A 20,522-nucleotide genomic window follows, 5' to 3' on the forward strand; every position below is an offset into this window, starting at 1 on the left:
CGGGGTAGATGGAGCCAGACCAGTAGATGTACACTAAACTCTCGAGGAAGCTTAGTGGCTTTACTCGGAGGTAGATTTTGTCCGTTCGTACTAGTTTTATAGTTTTGTAATTTTCTCTTTCTTACCATGTTTCTCTTCCACAGGCTTTTAACAAGCTTAGATCTGCGTTGCTTCATCGTGAGGCCAGATTGCGAAAAGTAATAGATGGGGAGAAATCCCTCAGGCTTCTTTGCGATGAAAGGGAAAACAAGTTGGCACACTTGTGGTATGAGGTGAGTCATAGTATGAACTACGAAAGCTACCTTGAGGAACAGGTAACTTCTGTTTCAAGGGAGTGCGCGTTTCTTCTTCTATCCTCCGAGGCTAATGTTTCATTTACTTTAGCTGCAAAAAAAGGTGGAGGACCTGGAACGCCTTAAGAATGAAGTTGGTCAAGCCAAGTTCGAGCGTAATGGGCTAAAGGCTCGGGTGGACACCTAGATATTGGCTAAGAGAGATGCTTTGGCCAAGGCTTCCACCCTTGAAGTGCACCTTCGCAACGCTCACGAGAACAGCTTGGTCCGAACGGACATGATTCCAAGACTCGAGTCCGAGCTCCTGAAGATGAAAATCTAAGTTATGGATGCTTGGGCTAAAACCGGAATAATTCAAGTTAAGGCTGATAAGAAGGTAGTTGCCTATTTGAAGGAAGTTGTCGATGCTCGTGCTGAGCTAAGGAGGGCTCTCGAAGGGGAGAGTAGTAATAAACAATACGCGAGGTGCAAATCTTGGAGGGAAACCCTCGAGGAAATTCATGCAAGGGGCTTCGATCTCTCGGAAGAGATAAAGCAGGCAAAGGCGGAATAATATGATGCTAAGTTCCTTCTGTCCGATGCCGAAGATGGCAATGAAGAAGCTGACAATCCATAGTCACCGAGGGGGACGTAGATTAGATTAGGCCTTTCCTTTCTTGTTTCGCGTAGAGTGCTTGCAGAGAACTTTGTAAATGAAGCTTGTATTCCCTCATATATATGTATAAAAGGGAACCTCGCAGTTTTATTTTTCATGCATTTCCCTTTGCCTTGATTTTAGCCAGATGAACTGGTCTTCGAGTTAAAAGGAATCCTCAGATTCATGGTATGCCCCTAGGGTTTATTGGGCTAGCCCGTAGGCTCTTACGTGCTTGGTCGGTACGATCTTTTAGTGTGAGCCGGCATTTGTGCTCTTATGCTCTTACTCTCAGGCATATCTAGTTAACTGTTTTGGTTTCAATCTCCGATCGGGTTTTGACTCGAGCTCATTTGACCTTTAAGTTTTTAAATTTAAAGTTGGCCCTTAGGCTCTTACGCGTTGGGTCGGTATGACCTCTTGTATGGGCTGGCGATAATGGCTCTTATGCATTGGGTCGGTACAATCTCTTGTATGGGCTAGCAATAGTGGCTTTTATGCATTGGGTCGATATGACCTCTTATATGGGTTGGCGATAGTGGCTCTTACGCATTGGGTCGATATGACCTCTTATATGGGCTGGCGACAGTGTCTCTTACACATTGGGTCGATATGACCTCTTATATAGGCTTTATTTTTCCCTCGTTAAGGACTTTTTTAAATTGTGTTTGCCTCGCCCTTTGACGGTTTGCTATAAACCTCGATTGTGAGTCATTATATGGCGATGATCGAGCACCTCGGGAGGTTTGGCTCGGTGGCTGAGTATTTCGAAGCTTGTAATTTGGAGCTGACATGGTCGAAGCTCTTTTGCCTATGTTGAGGGTAGCCTGTTTAACCGGTTCTTTTCAAAGTATTTTCGAAGTAATTGAAGGCCTATGATTTTATAGCGACGGTCGGGCGTCCCCGAGTCGTGTTAGTTTGGTTGGTACAACCTTGTGATCGTAGACATTTGTGTTTGGCCGGAGCCTTTCAGTCCCCGAGTGAAGTAGTTTCAGCATCAATATCGAGGATATGCCTTTTTAGGGGTCTTATAAGTTCGATATATAGTCTTAACTTTAAGATCGGGTTTATGCCTTTAATATGGTCTTAAAAGTTTTACATGCCTTTGAGGTCTTACAGTTTTGGCTACTTGGTACAAGTATGGTTCATGTCTTGCTTGAGGTCTTACAGATATTATCACTTGGTACAAGTGTCGTTCATGCCTTGCTTGAGGTTTTACAGATATTGTTGTTGCCTTATATAGGTCTTACGAGACCGAGGTTGCCCGCACGTGGTCTTGTGGCCTCCGGTTTTGATAAGTCGATGGGGGTGGCAATTGGCGGCAGTCCCCGAGTCATCGAGGGTTTTTTGGCTCGGGAGCCATTATTTGTAAACATGGTATTGCCTCATTGAGGGCTTACGATTTCGGGGTTTCTGACCTGGAGGTCATGTGGCTTTGAGTTTTCGACGCTAGTCCCCGAGTGTTCAGGACAATTTTAGCTCTGAAGTCATTTTATGATCTTGATGTTGACTCATCCAGGGCTTATGAGTTTGAATCTCCGACCCGGGGGTCAAGCAGTTTTGAGTTATTGACGCCAGTCCCCGAGGATTCGGGATGTTTTTTGGATTTGGGGCCATTTTTTGCAAAAAAAAAAATATCGAGCTTCCTTGAAACGCAAAATGCTTTGATGAAGAGGAATGTGTTCTTTCATTACTTGGCACAAGTATACACATTTTTGTTGTTACGGGCTTGGGTGTTCTATGCGGACACGGTTCATTCGACCGTTTAGCCCGGTAAATTATTTTCCTATCGAGACCCCACTTAGTGAATCTTGGCTTCTCCGAGTAGGTGACCTCCCGAGGGGATGCCCCCCAGTAGTCGAGGTTGATTGCAAAAGAAGCCTTGAATATTTGTTGGGTCTTCCTTAGGTAGCATATAGATGTTTCCTCGTTAAAAACCTTGCCAATAAAACCCTTCTTGGGTAAAAACACCCGATCGAAGGAAAAGAGTGTAACGCATGCTTTTGAAACCTAAGGCCTTCGAGTTGGGAGGTGCTTCAGCCATTTCGATCAGATACCTACAGTCAGGTTAGTACAGAATATAACTGAAAAAGGGATCTCGCCGTGATTCAATTGCTTGTTATGAGGACTCAGTACGGTCCTTTGTTTTGTTTAGTTGGGGGTAGCCGAGAGCGTAGCTTGTTACCGCTATTTTACTGTTTGCTTATCCTTTGGCTCCTTCAAAGGTGGAGGTACTGGAGTCGGCGCCACATCGTGTACTATGAACATCTCCCTTGCCGCATGTTGTTCCCTGTACTTGGTTTTTATTTCGTTATTTGTTGGGAACTTCATCATTTGATGAAGGGTCAATGATACTGCTCTTATACAGTGTATCCATGGCCTTCCAAGTAAGGCATTGTATCTCATGTCTCCTTCAATGACATGGAATTTGGCATTTTGGGGTGTGCTGGACACGTTGACTAGGAGGATGATTTCCCCCTTTGTTGTTTCGCTCGCCATGTTGAATCTATTGAGGACTCGAGAGGCGGGCACAATTTGGTTAAGCAATCCGAGCTACTACACCACCCTCGACCTGATAATGTTGGCCGAGCTACCTGGATCCACAAGTACACATTTAATTTGAAATGAATTTACAAGGAAAGAGATTACCAGTATGTCATTGTGAGGCTGAGACAAGGTCTCGATGTCCTCGTCACTGAATGTGTGATCATCCTCGGGTATGTAACTCCGAGTTCGCTTTTCTCTGGTGATGGATATTTTTGTTCTTCTAATCATGGGTTTTTGTGGGGCATCGATGCCTCCCAAGATCATATGGATGACATGTTGTGGCTCATTTGTTTCGCTCTTCTTGGTGTTCTCTCTTTCCCGAAACTAATTTTTGGCCCGGTCGCTGAGGAATTCTCGGAGGTGACCTTTGCTGAGTAGTCGGGCTACTTCTTCCAGGATCTGGTGGCAATCCTTAGTCTTGTGGACGTGTGTGTTGTGAAATTCACATACTAAGTTATGATTTCTTTGCGAAGGATCTGATTGCACAAGCCTAGACCACCTGGTGTCTCTGATTTTGCTGATGGCAAATACGATGTCTGAAACATCAAAACTGAAGTTGTATTGCAACAAGCGAGGTGCCTCCGTTGGCCCTGTGTGCCTATCGAATCTGGCTCTACAAATGAGTCCCTGAGCGTTCTACCCTTGGTCCATTCTTTGATCATTCCGGGGTATGTTATGCCTCGGGGCGTTTCTCCTGTCTTCAGTGTATGGCTGGTACCTTTATTTGTTTGGCTTTGACTCCTTTGCCAGAAGTCTGCTAGGGTATATAGAGCCTGAAGAGGCTCCTAATTGGTCGTCCTCGACCCTAATCTTCAATTGGTATCGGTTGTGGACATCCGACCAAGTCACGGTGGGGTATTCAACCAAATTCTACTTCAGCTATTTTGAAGCCACTGAGCTTCGTTCGTTCAAACCTTGAGTGAAGGCCTGCACTGCCCAGTCGTTGGAAACTGGTGGTAGATCCATCCGTTCCATTTGAAAACGAGATATGAACTCTCGCAGCATCTCATTCTCCCTCTGCTTGATCTTGAAAACGTCGGATTTCCTTGTTGCTACTTTGATGGCACCAGCATGTGCCTTTATGAAAGAATCTGCCAGCATGGCAAATGAATCTATCGAGTTTGGGGCCAGGTTGTAATACCACATAATTCCCCTTTAGAAAGCGTTTCTCTGAACTTCTTCAGTAAGACGGACTCGATCTCGTCGTCTTTCAGGTTGTTGCCCTTCACTGCCCAAGTGTAAGCAGTAATGTGCTCATTGGGGTCTGAGGTTCCGTTGTAATTAGAAAGGTATGGCATTCTGAACTTCTTTGGAATGGGTTTCAGAGCCGCTTCCTATGGGAACAGCTTCTGTACGAACTTCTTTAAATCCACACCTTTCAGGATCGGGGGTGCACCCGAAATTTGGTCGACACTGGAATTGTAGGTCTCGACCTTTTTGTCGTTGGCTTATATTTTCTTCTCGTCCGACTGGTCCTCTTTGTGAGGTCCTCGAGCATCTTTACGATGGTGGGGTCGGCTGCTGACTCGTTGTTTCTTGATCTATGGTACCTGCTCAGCTGAGGGAGTCATCCCCGGTGCTACCGTGCTGGGAGTTTTCTGGTGACTTTTCAGCTGAGCAATAGCCAGCTGTTGTGCCTGTAACATTTCAAAAATAACGTGAAAGATAACCTCCCGTTCTTCCCTAGTTGGAATTTTTTGATCTTCTTGTTGGTCTCCTTGGTGCATGCTCCTGTTAGTATGGGAGCTTATATCGACGTGTTGGGCATTGCATGAGACCGCGTCCACAGGAATTGGTTCCGGTGCATTCTCAGGGATTTTTGGTGGTACACCAACACCTGGAATATTCTCTCTATGGTCTTCAAGATTGTTGTTTACTGAGTTAGACGTTTTGACCTGAAATCAAAGATCTTGGACAAAATAAAGTGTGAAAGGTAACTTGTGTTATGTAGTTAAACCAACAAGAAAATAATCATTATGATTTTTAGCCCCACAGTGGGCGCCAAACTGTTTACAGTGAAAATTGTAATAACAATTAAATTTAATTTTGTGGTTCTAAAAATACGTGATCTATTTTTATGCTAGTTGTTTATGCAATAGATGCTAAGTGAGGTACTTGAAAACAAGATAAGAGCTTAAAAATAAGATGATAGCCGAACCGAATGACTGACAATCGGGGCCTCGAGCTTGCTTATTTGGGGCTCGGGGTCGAGTCTGATGTCCCGCTGAGGGTAGTCGATGGACGACTAACAGTTATAATAAAATCAATGATGGCTCTTTATGGCCAATGATAAGTAATAAATGAAGAACAATAAATAGAACGCAATGGATATGAATAATAAACGGAAGTAATGAGAGCAAGAGAATATGTTAGAGATCAGAGAGAATGCTCTTGTGTATTCAATATTGAGCATCAGATGTTTACAAAATGACAAGGATCCCTTTTATATATGAGGGGGTATCCTAACATAGTACAAATGCATTTATTACAAAGATATGGGGCTAGTACAACCTTTTAATGCTATGGTATGGGTTTGGACTAGCCTAACAGACTTTATCAGCTCTAGTCACTGCCTTGGGAACCTCACACCGATCCACCGACGTCCCTGATTTACCCTGCCTCGAGGCAGACCGTTACTTATGCTACCTCAAAGTAGATTACCAAGAAGCCTCGAGGCCAGGACTCCAAGATAAGCTTAGATCCTTTAGGGGAGGCAGTTTCCTTGAGGCGCCTTGGTGACAGAAAAATCGGACCGCCAATTTTTGCCGTATACAAGCTTCTAAGATTTTTCTAATGGAGAAAGATAGTTTATTATTCCAATGGTAGATTTTAATAAAGTTTTTGATTCTTTTCCTTCTCTATATTGGGGGTAATTTTTGATAGAAATGGTGGTGAATAATGGGGCTATCAGTATAGTAGTGTTTTTCAACAACTAGAGAAAATTTTAGGTGAGAATCTAAAATTGGGTGGTGGTATTACTAGTGGAGTTGGTGGATGAGGCAGTGGTGTTACTGATGGAGTTGGGTATCATGTGTGCGTGTGTGTGTGTGTATATATATATATATATATATATATATAAATAATAATGATATATTGATGTACATATTATATACATATGTTGTCATAATATTAAATTTTCATAAAGCCCTATAGCTTAGAGTATAACTATCATACATAACTATAGTTTGCTTAATTATGGTTCGAAGCTTTCGTTGTAACAATGCATATAGATGCGCTGGATAGAATCATGATAGGTTGTATGTGTTTGCTCAATTTTGTTGTATCAATGCATACAGTCACGCTTGATACAGATATACAGACAAAATAAGTTGTATACGCTCGCTCAACAGACGATATTTTATCTCTCATATAACGAAATACAATGTAATATATACAAAGAGGAAGAAGAAGAAGAAGAAGAAGACTCAAACTTTGTTGTATCAACGCATACAGTCACGAACCCACTCAACAGAGTGTGTTTTCCCTCTCGTACAATGAAATACAGTATAGATGCACAGAAAAAAAAGGCTGGACACATATGCAGCCCCTCAAACTTGTCCCGTATTTCCATCGAGACACTTAAATTAAAGCTTGTACCTATTGGACACTTAATCTCTATCGAAACTGTCTTATTAGTCATAATTTTATGAGGTGGCACAGTACGTGTATAACACAGATTTTTGGAGCGTGGAATGCCATAATTTTCAATTTTTTGATTGTTTTTCTTTTCACCTCTTCCTTCGCCACCAACTTCACCACCGCCATCATCACATACCATTAGCACCACTATCTTCACGCCATACCAAACACTACCCTAACCCCTTTACCTAATCTCTATCCTCTATGTCTTAGCAGACGACTATAGTAGCAGCACTGAAGCACTAAAGGAGAACCTTTATCTGAGCCATTATCAATTACCGACAATAGCTGACTGTAGCTGGATATGGACAATAAAATATTTCCGAATATATAGGTCCCCAAGCCTTCCAAAATAAGAACATATCATGATTTCCAAGCAAGAAAAAACTCCAATCAATTTTTCCAACTTCAATTTAATTTCTTAATGAATTTACATCATTCGAATCTTCAACTCGAATTCCCAACACTGAAGGTTTTTTTCCTTGAAAACATTCACCTCCAAGTTCATAACCATAGTGTTACAACTCGAAATTCTATCTCAGTAATGTTTCAGATCAATTTTCTAGTCAACTGATAATTAGAGGCTTAAAATCAAACTTGGAACTATGACTTAAACAAGATTAATGGAAGGAAAGTTACCAAAAATAATTGTGTACTCTTTCTTGTTATGATATTTGAAAATGGAAGACAGAGATATTTGATGGTGTTGTGTGGATTTTGAAGGTGGAGTTCAGTGGGTGTCTACAATAAACGAGTTTGATGGCATGAAGAAGGAGCTGCGGTCTCCATGTTTTTCTTATTTTTTCCTTTTTCCTTCTGATGTGTCCTTTTGTGATTGGTGATTTTCTCCACATTATGAGCGTGTAATCCACACACTTTATATCTTCAGTTTATTGTTTGTAAGGTGTTTAATATGTACAGTTTTAACAGAGATCAAGTGCCTAATAAGTACAAGTCTTAGTATAAGTGTCTAGGTGAAAATATGAGACAACTTTGAGGGGTTGTGTATGTATTCGAAGACGACTCATATCTATACATACAACATACAATCGTCCGACATTGAAGATACATACAACATACAGTCGTCGAATAAGAAGAAGACCTAGATCTATGCTATTTACCTTCATATAAATACCCAATTACCAAATAAAATTACTAGACAATTCCCTCTATGCATTTCCCTCTCCGTCTCCCTCTCACAAAACAGAACTCCTTCATTTCTCTTTTTTTCTTGGCCTCTAATTCTTTACTTGGAATCTCTCTGAATAGTTTCTCTTATACCTTCAACAAATGTATTTTGAGCTTTGCAAATGATTCGTGTTCATCGTGGAACGTCTTTGGATAATGAATTAGTGGAGACAGATGAGCAAGTTGGCTGGATTTTAAGGCCTTTGAGTTATTGAGAGATTCTAATGGAGGAATGAGGGCTTGAGAAGGAAGATCAGTCTACCGGGACCAATGACGATGACGGCAATGCCTAGGTGCATAGGACTGTAATGGTTTCCATCACACCAGCCATTGCAAGAGAGTCTGTATTACCGAAAAAGAGAATGGATCGTGATTTTGCAAGCCAACCCCGTTAAATGAAAAAGGTTTGGGTATTTTCTATAAAACTCAAAGTGTAGTTATGTATTATAATTATTTTAAAGTGTATTAATTTAAATAAATATAGTGAATAAGTTAGTTACACCATATAAATTTTCCAAATATTATCCTTTCTCGAATTCTTAGAACTCTCTAAGAATATATTTGAGTTCATAAGGTCATGGGTAATATTTATCTACGAAAATTTTCAGAATCCGGGCACGTAGGATCGGGGGTGACTTTTAGGAACTTTTTGATTTGGATTTGAAAATTACTATAATATATAATTATGAACCTTTGAACATATATTGATTAGTTTTATATGAATCTTGACTTATTTTGGGTTGCTCGGCGTTATTTTAAGGCCATTAGTGTTGTTTGAGGGCCGAGAAAAGAACTTCCTTGATAGAAGCATTGAGTATAGATTATAGGAGTAGAATAGAGATATGCCAAAGGTCTTGGTTGGGTGCATGGTACGCTAGTACATGATACACTATACATGTCTGCATATTCCTCCAAGTCTTGGTAGGGAAAATGTAAACCTAAAAGCATGGCCTCGTTTTCGATATCATATGCTTTTTTGATGTTTGCACGATATGGTTTACATATGTGGTCAACTTGAGGACAGGAGCATTGGTACGCATCATATGATTGCTTATGTCACTATAATATGTCATTGTTCGTGGTCTATGTCGCTGGCCTATATCATTGAGCGCGACCTATATCATTGTCCTATGTCTTCGGGTGCGACCTATGATGGTGGACTATGTCGCTAGGGACGGTCAATGTCTATGGCCCTTAGCAAGCACTTCAAGGTTATTGTTGTTAGTCAGCCTACGGTGGCCAGTGGGCAAGTCAACATGTAGTGTGGGACATGGTAGCCTACACGACCATTCTGTGCTGCATAACTAGCATTCCCCAAGCCACATTGCATTTGGATATCCGTTTCATGTGATTTGTTTTGTATTTTATGTGTTTCTTGGAGATCTAGTGGATAAAAAGATGTAAGATAAATTTACTATGTCAGTATTGAGAAAAGTGCATGTTATCTTGTGTAACGACCCGACCGGTTGTTTTGAGCTGTAGCATGTTGTTCAGTAGTTTGAGGCCATGATCAGCTTCACTTCAGGTATTCTGACTTGTACGCATGGTTGGAATTGAATTTCGGGAAGTTCAGAGTCGATTTGGAAAGAGAATTCTCATTTCGAAAGCTTTAAGTTGAAATAATTGACTGAGATTGGATTTTTGAGTAAATGATCTCGGAATCAGAATATGAAGGTTCCAGTAGGTTCGTATGATGATTTTGGACTTGGGCGTATATCCGGATCGGGTTTCGGAAGACCCGAGAACGTTTTGTCTCCTATTGTGGAAGCTAGCATTTTCGGAAGAATTTCATAAGTTTGGGTTGAAGTGCATTTCAGTGTTATCGATGTCCATTTGGGATTCTGAGTCTAGGAATAGCTCTGTATGGTGATTTTGGTACTGGGAGCGTGATCGGAATTGAATTCAGAGGTCTGTGGGTCATTTTGGAGGCATTTGGCTAAAGATAAAAATTTGAAGGTTTTTGAGAAGTTTGACCGGAAGTGGACTTTTTGATATCGGGGTCGGATTTCGATTCTAGAAGTTGGAGTAGGTCTGTAATATCAAATATGAATTGTGCGCAAAATTTGAGGTCAATCGGACTTAATTTGATAGGTTTAAACACCGAAAGTAGAAGCTTGAATTGGAGTGAGATTCATGATTTCGACGTTGTTTGATGTGATTTGAGGCCTCGAGCGAGTTCGTATCATATTTTGGGACATGTTGGTATAGTTGGTTAAGGTCCCGAGGGCGTCGGGTGGATTTCGAAAGGTTAACAGAATGGATTTCGGACAAAGAAAAGTTGCTGAAATCTGTTGCAGCAGTTGTTCGCTAGAAATATTCTGATGCGAGGAGTCGATTTTGGAAGCTCATATCTTTCAATCAATAAGGAATCAGAAATTTGCAAAACATGAAAGTTGTAGCCCTTGTATTCTAGTTTTAAGAAAGATAAACCTATTCATCATTTGGATATTTGTACAGAAAGTTATGATCGACTGAATGAAGGTTGGTAAAGCTATTCTGCAATTTCCCCAGAAATTTCTGATGCGAGGAGCCTATTTTGGAAGTGTATATCTCAAAATATATAAGGAATCTAAAAATGTGCAAAACATGAAAGTTGTAGATCGTTGATTCTAGTTTCCAAAAAGTTAAACCATTCATTATTTAGACATTTGTACAGAAAGTTATGGTCTATTGACTAAAGGCTAGTAGTAGTTCATGTTTTTGCCCAAAAATCAGTCAGTCGCATTTCATACATGCAACTTGCCTAGGCAGAATGCCTAAAAATGGGAGTCAGCCATTTTTTACTCATTTTTGAGTTTTGAATCTCGGATTTGGGCAATTTTTGGAGCTTTTGGAAGAGGGTTTTCACATAGCACTTTCAGGTAAGTAATTTCGACACAACATGAGTTTAATACATAGATTATGGATAGATTAACATGTAAAAATTGGTGAAATCAAGGGTTTAGATGAAAATCTAGGTTTTGTATAAAAATGAGATGTGACCACAAAAATGGTTATGGAATTTGGTAAAAATTATATATTTGACTTCATAAGGTTATGGGTAACAACGTTCTTAGAAAAATTTGTGGGCACGTGGGCCCGCGGGTGAATTTTAGGAATCTTACATTCAGGGTTGGGTAATCACCTTAATAGTTGGAATATGAATTTTTGAACATGTATTGACTAGTTTATACACTATTTCATTAGTTTTGGATTGTTCCGCACCGAATTGAGGGTTTGAGCATAATCTTGGACCGGAAAGTGGGCTTCGGAGCGAGGTGAGTCTCCTTTCTAACTTTGTAAGAAGGAATTGTCCGCATAGGTGAATTAATTGAATATGTGTTGCTAATTATGGGGGCTATGTACGCACGAGGTGACGAGAATCCGTGCGTAGCTACTATTTTTCTTATGTCCGGGTAGTGTAGGACCCAAAAGCATGCTTACTTGTAATGAGTGCAACCTTATTGATAGTTTAAATTGCTTAAATCATATCGAAGTGGCAAATGATTTTCTAAAAGAGTTAAACTCCATTTTATGACTTGTAAAAAGGGAAATTACACTTCCTTGAATAATTGTTTCCTTGATGAATGTCCTGCCAGACTATTTGAATAAGTGTTTCTATGTGTACCTGTGTCGCATATATGATTCACGAGCTGGGTGATTATTTATTTATATTTGACTGTATCGCATGTATGATTTGCGAGCGGGGTAATAGATACATCTATGGTTCGCACCATTCGACCCTCGGCAGTGCACATTTTACATTTATGTTGGATCGGGTCGTACGACCTCGGCATGATATGTGCATGCTTGTATTGCTTGCCTGAGAATTTTAAATGTTGATATTTGCCTTTCCTAGCCACAGATAAATTGATAAAGATAATGAAAAGTAAATCTTTGGAAATCCTTTATTATTTGAGAAGTTGTTTACCTGCTTTCCGGCTTTATGAGTTTATTTCTACTTTATGAAATCTATGATTTCCTCACATTTTTACTATATTATCATTGGACCACTAGTAAGTGTCGAAGTCGACCTCTCGTCTCTACTTCTTCGAGATTAGATGGGATACTCACTGGGTACACGTTTTCGTACTCATACTACACTTGTTGTGCAGGTTCATGCGTGGCTAGTGGCTTAGTGGCATAGCGGCATGGTTGATACGGAGACTTAGGTGAGATACATTTATCGAGATGACCCATAGTCAGCAGAGTCTCCCTCTGAGTACTGTACTGTATTATTTCATTTCTGTCCAATTGTATTTCGGACAGTTATTTTATTTCATTCCATTCCTTAGTAAATGCTCATGCACTTGTGACACGGGGTTCTAGGATGATTATGGGGTAATTGTATTAATTCCAAACATTTTTATTAAATTTTGAAACGGTTATCTTTTACTCATAAAATCGAAGGAAAAATCATAGTTTTCAACATTGTTAAAGCAAGGCCTAAATTAAGTATTTATGATTGGCTTGCCTGACAGCAATGTCCGGTGCCATCAAGACCCTTAGTGGATTTTGGGTCGTGAAAACATGGTATCAGAGCACTAGGTTCCCTTAGGTCTCACGAGTTATGAGCGAGTCTAGTAGAGTCTTGCGGATCGGTACAGAGACGTTTGTACTTATCTTCGAGAGACTATATGACTGTTAGGAGCACTTCCCTTCTTGATTCCTCATCATGCAATTTGATTCCTTGAGTCTTATGCCCATGTTTCCTTCCTACTCAATCCTACGCGATGCGAACCGCTTGTTATAAATCGAGAATTGAAGAATTGTAATGGTACTACCGATGTGGTACGGAACGTTTCTCCCTGCATAGTTGATTGGGCTATTGTCGTTGCCTTGCGGGAGGATATCTTGTCATTTCAGCTCAGTAACAGTACTCCTGAGAGCTTTGAGGCTATGCACTGATCGCTATGATTGCTCATGATTGGTTATCAAACAGTATTGAAATTATAGTAGGATACTTGCCTATATGTGGGGCAGTGAATAATTTGGAAGGGAGTTCTCTCAGTGCATGATTCTAAGCTTCGGTATTTCATTTCCGGCGGAAGAAAGCAATTGGCCTATGAATGTCCAGATTTGGATCGATGGAGTAATGAGACTTGGTGTTTTTGAGTGTGGTGGAATTTTCATCTACAACGTGGTATCGCCGTCCTCGATTGAATATGTTGAGTTCGTCAGTGTTTTGGTTTTCTTCCATTTCACCTTGGGGCATGATGTTGTGAAATAATAATGGAGAGGCGACTGTCAGAGATCGTGGTGTGCAGTGGTTCAGGATTGAATCGATATTTCTAGTGCTGATGGCTCAAGAAAGATGACCTCGGGGAGATTTAAAGTTAGTGACGATCTGTTGGTTCCAATGTTGCAGAGAATGAGATTGAATCAAGCCAATAACCGGGCAATAAAGGATGAGGAAGGACATGTGGGAAGTGTCAGGCGGTGGTTAAAATTTCCAGAAGGTCAGGTATAAGAAGCGAAAGTCGGGTAGTTGATTAAAGGAGTGAGTTCCACCAAAGTGGGAGAGTGGTAGAGCAGCACGTGGATTCAGTGGAAGAATAACTTCACATCTAAGGAAGGTTTGGAATGATTTGGGAATTTTAGTGATTAGTGATTGGGTCTACGGACTTAATTTAAAGTATTGGATATTATGTGGCAGGAGATTGGATATGACGGAATGGAGTTTCTTGATATGAAGGAGGATACAACATGACTTGGAATGGAAGGAGATGGTCGCACATTTAATTGATGTCCATGAGGAGCGAATGGACTTGTGCAGCTGGTAAAGGAGCATGGGCTCAGGAGGGGTTATTTATGTCGCAGTGATTGTACCTTGTGCAGCAGCGTTGGAAGATGTCGGTGGGTAATTTCCACATGTGGGTTATCCCTTGTGAGCAGATTATTGGTTGCGTGGTTGGCGAAGCTTCTGCGAAGGATTTTACTAGCCATCCGGTAGAGATTGAATATGGGGTAATTGATGGGAATTCAGAGTGTTCATGAAATGCTAATAGGAGAGTTTCAAGGAATCTGGCGGTTTGATTGTGCAAAGTCATGTCAATGGGAGAGAAGGAATCTTGGTGGGTTCTAGAGTTGTGTAATATTGGCTTCAAGATAAGTGGGAGAGTCCCACCGCCTACGGTTGGATTGCATTGTTATCTATTCATGAGATTTCCGGTTATTAGAATATTGATGCGTTATTTCAGCTAAGGGAGAGTAACATAAGGGGTGATTTGAGCAAAGGAATTGTTAAAGGGCAGCTACAGTTGGCATTATTGGCTCATGTTCAGACGTGGGGAAGGATTCTAGATTTATGCCTTGTATAGATGCGGGTTTCAAGGGAAGTGATTCTGCCGGGTGCTTCATCGAGAGGGTATTCATGTGCTAGTAGATTCATGGAGTTGATTATATTCGGGGCCAAGTCAGAGCGGGTGGCTCTCAACAACGGTCCTAGTGGATTCAAAGGTTAAAGTGTGGTGCCTAATGATTTCGAGCCTATAGGTACGGTTAAGAATCAAGCTTTTGTAGCAATGAGAAGAGCCCCGGAATGTTCTATGATGTTTTGACTTGCAGTGTAGCATTTAGGAGGAAAAATGAGAAAAGACTTTGGGTTCGTAGAGGGATTATCAGAATGGGCATGGCAGTTGAGGATGTGAATGTGCGCACAAGGGAGGTATGAAATGGTTCGTGGGATTGGAGACAGCATGGTCTCGTGATTAAAGGTCACTTGGGGTGAGTGCGGATGGAGTGTGTTATATGTCGAATGGAGTTATTATTATTTCTAAGGCAATCAATGATAATTTGGGAGAAGATAGATTGGTTAGCCATAGCTGAATTGGCATATTGGTGTAGTGACCATTTCCTGCAGCGTGATCAAGTTATGCAAGTGATTTGTGACGGTACGTGTGAGGCTTTTCGACCACCATAGTTGATGTTATTCAGAAGTATTCTACTGTTATGGCATGTTATGTGTAGGCGGATCCCGGAAGGGCTATGGTGGCTTAGACCACTACTTAGAGATTTGCATATTCTACGGTTATGAGAATTCACCTGTGTGTTGCTATGGTTCTCCTGAAGTGAGTTAAGTGAAAAGTTTTTATACGATGAAGTGTTAATCTATTAGTGGTTCCGGAGTTATGATGAAAATTGTATTCTGTCGCATATTGGCATATTGGGTGCAGTGAGTGGTATGGAATTTGAAGTGAGGATCAAGGTCGCGGTTCGGTATTAACAAGGATGTCACGAGCTCGGATGAGCATGAAAGGGGATTTGAATGTTTAGAGTAAGTTGTCATTGTCTTCAGCCTCACTAGAGATCGGTGTTTGTGAAAGAGACCCTACCTCCTAGTTATGGATTGTTGATCGCTTTTCAGCGTTAGTGTGGCCGGTTGTTTAGAGGTGCAGACCTGTTATCTGTCATGGAAGATTGTGGGAGCGTGCCCCACGGGAAAGTTGTATAAGTGTGGTATGTAGTCACTTGATTAATTGAAGAGTTAAACCAAGTATGAAGATTGTGGTGATGTCATTAATTTGAGAATTGATGCCTGGAGGGCACTCGGTTTATTGGGTTGTGGACTGTGGAGGATTACTCCTGTTATGATGGTAGTTCTTGTGTGTTATGAGAAAATGGGGGTTTATTATAGACCTTTAAAAGGTTATTAGCCTAGTTCAGTGCGATCAGAATCAGCTCGAGGTCTGTGGATGGATTTAAATGTGAATATGGGCTCTATATCAGGCCAGATGTGTTCATTTCAGTAATGCGCTCCTTATGGGAGAGTAGTGGGGGTATTATTTCGTCGCCAACTATTTCATGTAATGATGTGTTGCGCCGTGTGAGTTGTGAGACGGCTTGGCGAATTTCTTATGTGTTGAGGTTCTGCATAGAGATGATGTTATATGAGCAGAATGGCTCTTGAGATTCAGATCGTATATCGCACCTCATTTGTGCTTGAGTTTTGTAGCTTATGGCGCTATATTTCTCCCCATGGATGGTATTATGCACTTAGCATGCTTGTGACCGAAATTCAGTATTTTGTTGTAATGAGCAATCTAGCTCGGGGTGTATCTCCTTCTGTGAATTTTATGGGTGGATGGGGTGGCACGCCGCCATGGGTATGTTGTTTGGATTGGGTTGCGCACCGCAGCAGTGTGATGTTGAGTACAGTTCCCTATATCTGTTTTATGTGTTTTGTTTCCCTTTTTTTTCTAAGGAAAGCTCGTACTAGTTGTGTGAGTTGAGTAGTCCCTTCCAGAGTTTGTTTTCCTTTTGTATTACATTCGACTTGGTAGCCTATTGGTACATTGTGGCATCATATGAGACTTTTGATCATGTCCGGGGTGGCTTATTACCTGAGTAGTTTGTACTGGGTGAGACGAGATTATTGGATTTAGGACCAGTGCAATCTGATTATATGTAGTATATTAAGGAGCAAAGACCATTATTCGGTTCAGAACGAGGTGATGGTTCTTGTCAGGAGTATAGACCCAATAAATTGTTGATTATGCAGTTGGTTATGAATTTCTACACATCTCTTCCATCGTGGTGGTATTGTAAGAGTTAGAGCAAGACTTATATATATCATGAGGTGCATTGGTAGCATCAAATTAGGGGAATTTCGACTAATTTGATCAGAGAATGTTATTGTGGTCCTGTGAGTAAAGTGGTGCAAGGTGTGAATTCAGCAAAGTTATGCAGTCATGTTTGGGTATAGTGTGTAGTGATTGATATGGTGATCGTATGTTGGAAACAGTCCTAGCAGAGAATTCTGATGTTGTAATTGGGCTGTAAGGCTTATCTGCTTAAGTGAAAAAGGATATCTTCAGATTGATCAAGCTAAAGTGCCCAGCCGAGTTGTGGTAGCACGGGTAGGTGCTCGAGGTGTTAAGCAGTGATTTTGGACAACTCCATAGCAGTTCTCGGCACGTTCGAGAACGAACGTATGTTTAAATGGGAGAGAATGTAACGACCTGACCGGTCGTTTTGAGCTATAATGCGTCGTTCAGCAATTTGAGGCCATGAGCAGCTTCACTTCAGGTATTATGACTTGTACGCATGGTCGGAATTCAATTTCGGGAAGTTCAGAGTCGATCTGGAAAGAGAATTCTCATTTCGGAAGCTTTAAGTTAAAAGAATTGGCTAAGATTGGATTTTTGAGTAAACGACCTCAGAATCGAGATTCGGAGGTTCCAGTAGGTTTGTATGATGATTTCGGACTTGGGCGTATGTCCGGATTGGGTTTCGGAAGACCCAGGATTGTTTCGGCACCTATTATGGAAGCTAGCATTTTCGGAAGAATTTCATAAGTTTGGGTTGAAGTGCATTTTAGTGTTATTGATGTCCGTTTGGGATTCCGAGTCTGGGAATAGCTCTGCATGGTGATTCTGGTATTGGGAGCGCGATTGGAAGTAAATTCGGAGGTTTGTGGGTCATTTTGGAGTCATTTGGCTAAAGATAGAAATTTGAAGGTTTTTGAGAAGTTTGACCGGAAGTGGACTTTTTGATATCGGGGTTGGATTTCGATTATGGAAGTTGGAGTAGGTCCGTAATGTCAAATATGACTTTTGCTCAAAATTTGAGGTCAATCGGACGTGATTTGATAGGTTTAAACACCGAAAGTAGAAGCTTGAAATTTTAAAGTTCATAAAGCTTGAATTGGAGTGCGATTCATGATTTCGACGTTGTTTGATGTTATGTGAGGCCTCGAGCGAGTTCGTATCATATTTTGGGACATGTTGGTATAGTCGGTTAAGGTCCCGAGGGCCGCGGGTAGATTTCAGAAGGTTAACGGAATGGATTTCGGACAAAGAAAAGCTGCTGAAATCTGTTGCAGCAGCTGTTCGCCAGAAATATTTTGATGCGAGGAGTCGAATTTGGAAGCTCATATCTTGCAATCAATAAGGAATCGGAAAATTTGCAAAACATGAAAGTTGTAGCCTTTGTATCCTAATTTTCAGAAAGATAAATTATTCATCATTTAGGATATTTGTACATAAAGTTATGATCGACTGAATGAAGGTTGGTAAAGTTGTTCTGCAATTTCCCCAGAAATTTCTGATGTGAGGAGCCTATTTTGGAAGTGTATATCTCGAAATTTATAAGGAATCTAAAAATATGCAAAACATGAAAGTTGTAGATATTTAATTCTAGTTTCCAGAAAGTTAAACTATTCATTATTTGGACATTTGTATATAAAGTTATGATCCGTTGAATGAAGGCTGGTAGTAGTTTATTTTTTGCCCGAAAATCAGGCAAAGTCGCATTTCATACATGCGACTTGCCTAGGCAGAATGCCTAAAAACGGGATTCAGCCATTTTTTACTCATTTTTGAGTTTTGAGTCTCGGATTTGGGCGGTTTTTAGAGCTTTTGGAAGAGGGTTTTCACCTAGCACTTTGAGGTAAGTAATTTCTACACAACATAAGTTTAATACATAGATTATGGATAGAATAACATGTAAAAATTGGTGAAATCAAGGGTTTAGATGAAAACCTAGGTTTTGTATAAAAATAAGAACCATGAAAATGGTTATGGAATTTGGTAAAAATCATATATTTGACTTCATAAGGTTATGTGTAACAACTTTCTTCGAAAATTTCCGAAATCCAGGCACGTGGGCCCGCGGGTGAATTTTAGGAATCTTACATTTAGAGTTGGGTAATCACCTTAATAGTTGGAATATGAATTTTTGAACATGTATTGATTAGTTTATACACTATTTCATTAGTTTTGGATTGTTCCGCACCGAATTGAGGGTTTGAGCATAATCTTGGACCGGAAAGTGGGCTTCGGAGCAAGGTGAATCTCCTTTCTAACTTTGTAAGAGGAATTCTCCCCATAGGTGAATTAATTGAATATGTGTTGCTAATTGTGGGGTCTATGTACGTACGAGGTGATGAGAATCCGTGTATAGCTACTATTATGCTTATATCCGTGTAGTCTAAGACCCAGAAGCAAGCTTACTTGTAATAAGTGTAACCTTATTGTTAAATTGCTTAAATCATATCAAAGTGGCAAATGATTTTCTAAAAGAGTTAAACTCCATTTTATGACTTGTAAAAAGGAATTACACCTCCTTGAATAATTGTTTCCTTGATGAATGTCCTGATGGACTGTTTGAATGCGTATTTCTATGTGTACCTACGTCGCATGTATGATTCGCGAGCAGGGTGATTGTTTATTTATCTTTGACTGCGTCGCATGTATGATTCGCGAGCAGGGTAATAGATGCATCTATGGTTCGCGTCGTTCGACCCTCGACAGTGCACATTTTACACTTATGTTAGATCGGGCCGTACGACCTCGGCATGATATGCGCATGTTTTTATTGCTTGCCTGAGAATTTTAAATGTTGATATTTGTCTTTCCTGGCCACAGATAAATTGATAAAGATAATAAAAAGTAAATCTTTGGAAATCTTTTATTATTTGAGAAGTTGTTTACCTGTTTTCCGGCTTTATGAGTTTATTTCTGCTTTATGAAATCCATGATTTCCTCACATTTTTACTATATTATCATTGGACCACTAGTAAGTGTCGAAGTCGACCTCTCGTCTCTACTTCTTCGAGATTAGACGGGATACTCACTGGGTACACGTTGTTTTCGTACTCATACTACACTTGTTGTGCATTTTTGTTGCACAGGTTCATGCGTGGCTAGTGGCTTAGTGGCATAGAGGCATGGTTGATACGGAGACTTAGGTGAGCTGCATTTATCGAGACGACCCGCAATCAGCAGAGTCTCCCTCCGAGTACTGTACTGTATTATTTCATTGATGTCCAATTGTATTTCGGACAGTTATTGTATTTCATTCCATTCCCTAGTAAATGCTCATGCACTTATGACACCGGGTTCTGGGATGATTATGGGGTAATTGTATTAATTCAAAACATTTTTATTAAATTTTGAAACGGTTATCTTTTACTCGTAAAATCGAAGGAAAAATCATACTTTTCAACATTATTAAAATAAGGCCTAAATTAAGTATTTATGATTGGCTTGCCCATCACGACCCTTAGTGGATTTTGGATCGTGACATCTTGTTCAATTTGTTCCCTTAAATTTGTGCATATTTTCATTCTTCATTTTGGGTGAAACTTTAAAAGTTTGCATTTCTTTCTCGAAATCAACTACAGAATTGAATTTTTCGAAACTTGGACAGTTGACTGGTGCCTCCTTCGAAAGGAATGAATTTGGTCCTGAAAGAAAAAAATATTTCTTAAATTTTATTTTGTCTTCATCTTAATTCCAAAT

Source organism: Nicotiana tabacum, chromosome 18 (genome assembly GCF_000715075.1).
Source record: "Nicotiana tabacum cultivar K326 chromosome 18, ASM71507v2, whole genome shotgun sequence".
Taxonomy (NCBI): domain Eukaryota; kingdom Viridiplantae; phylum Streptophyta; class Magnoliopsida; order Solanales; family Solanaceae; genus Nicotiana; species Nicotiana tabacum.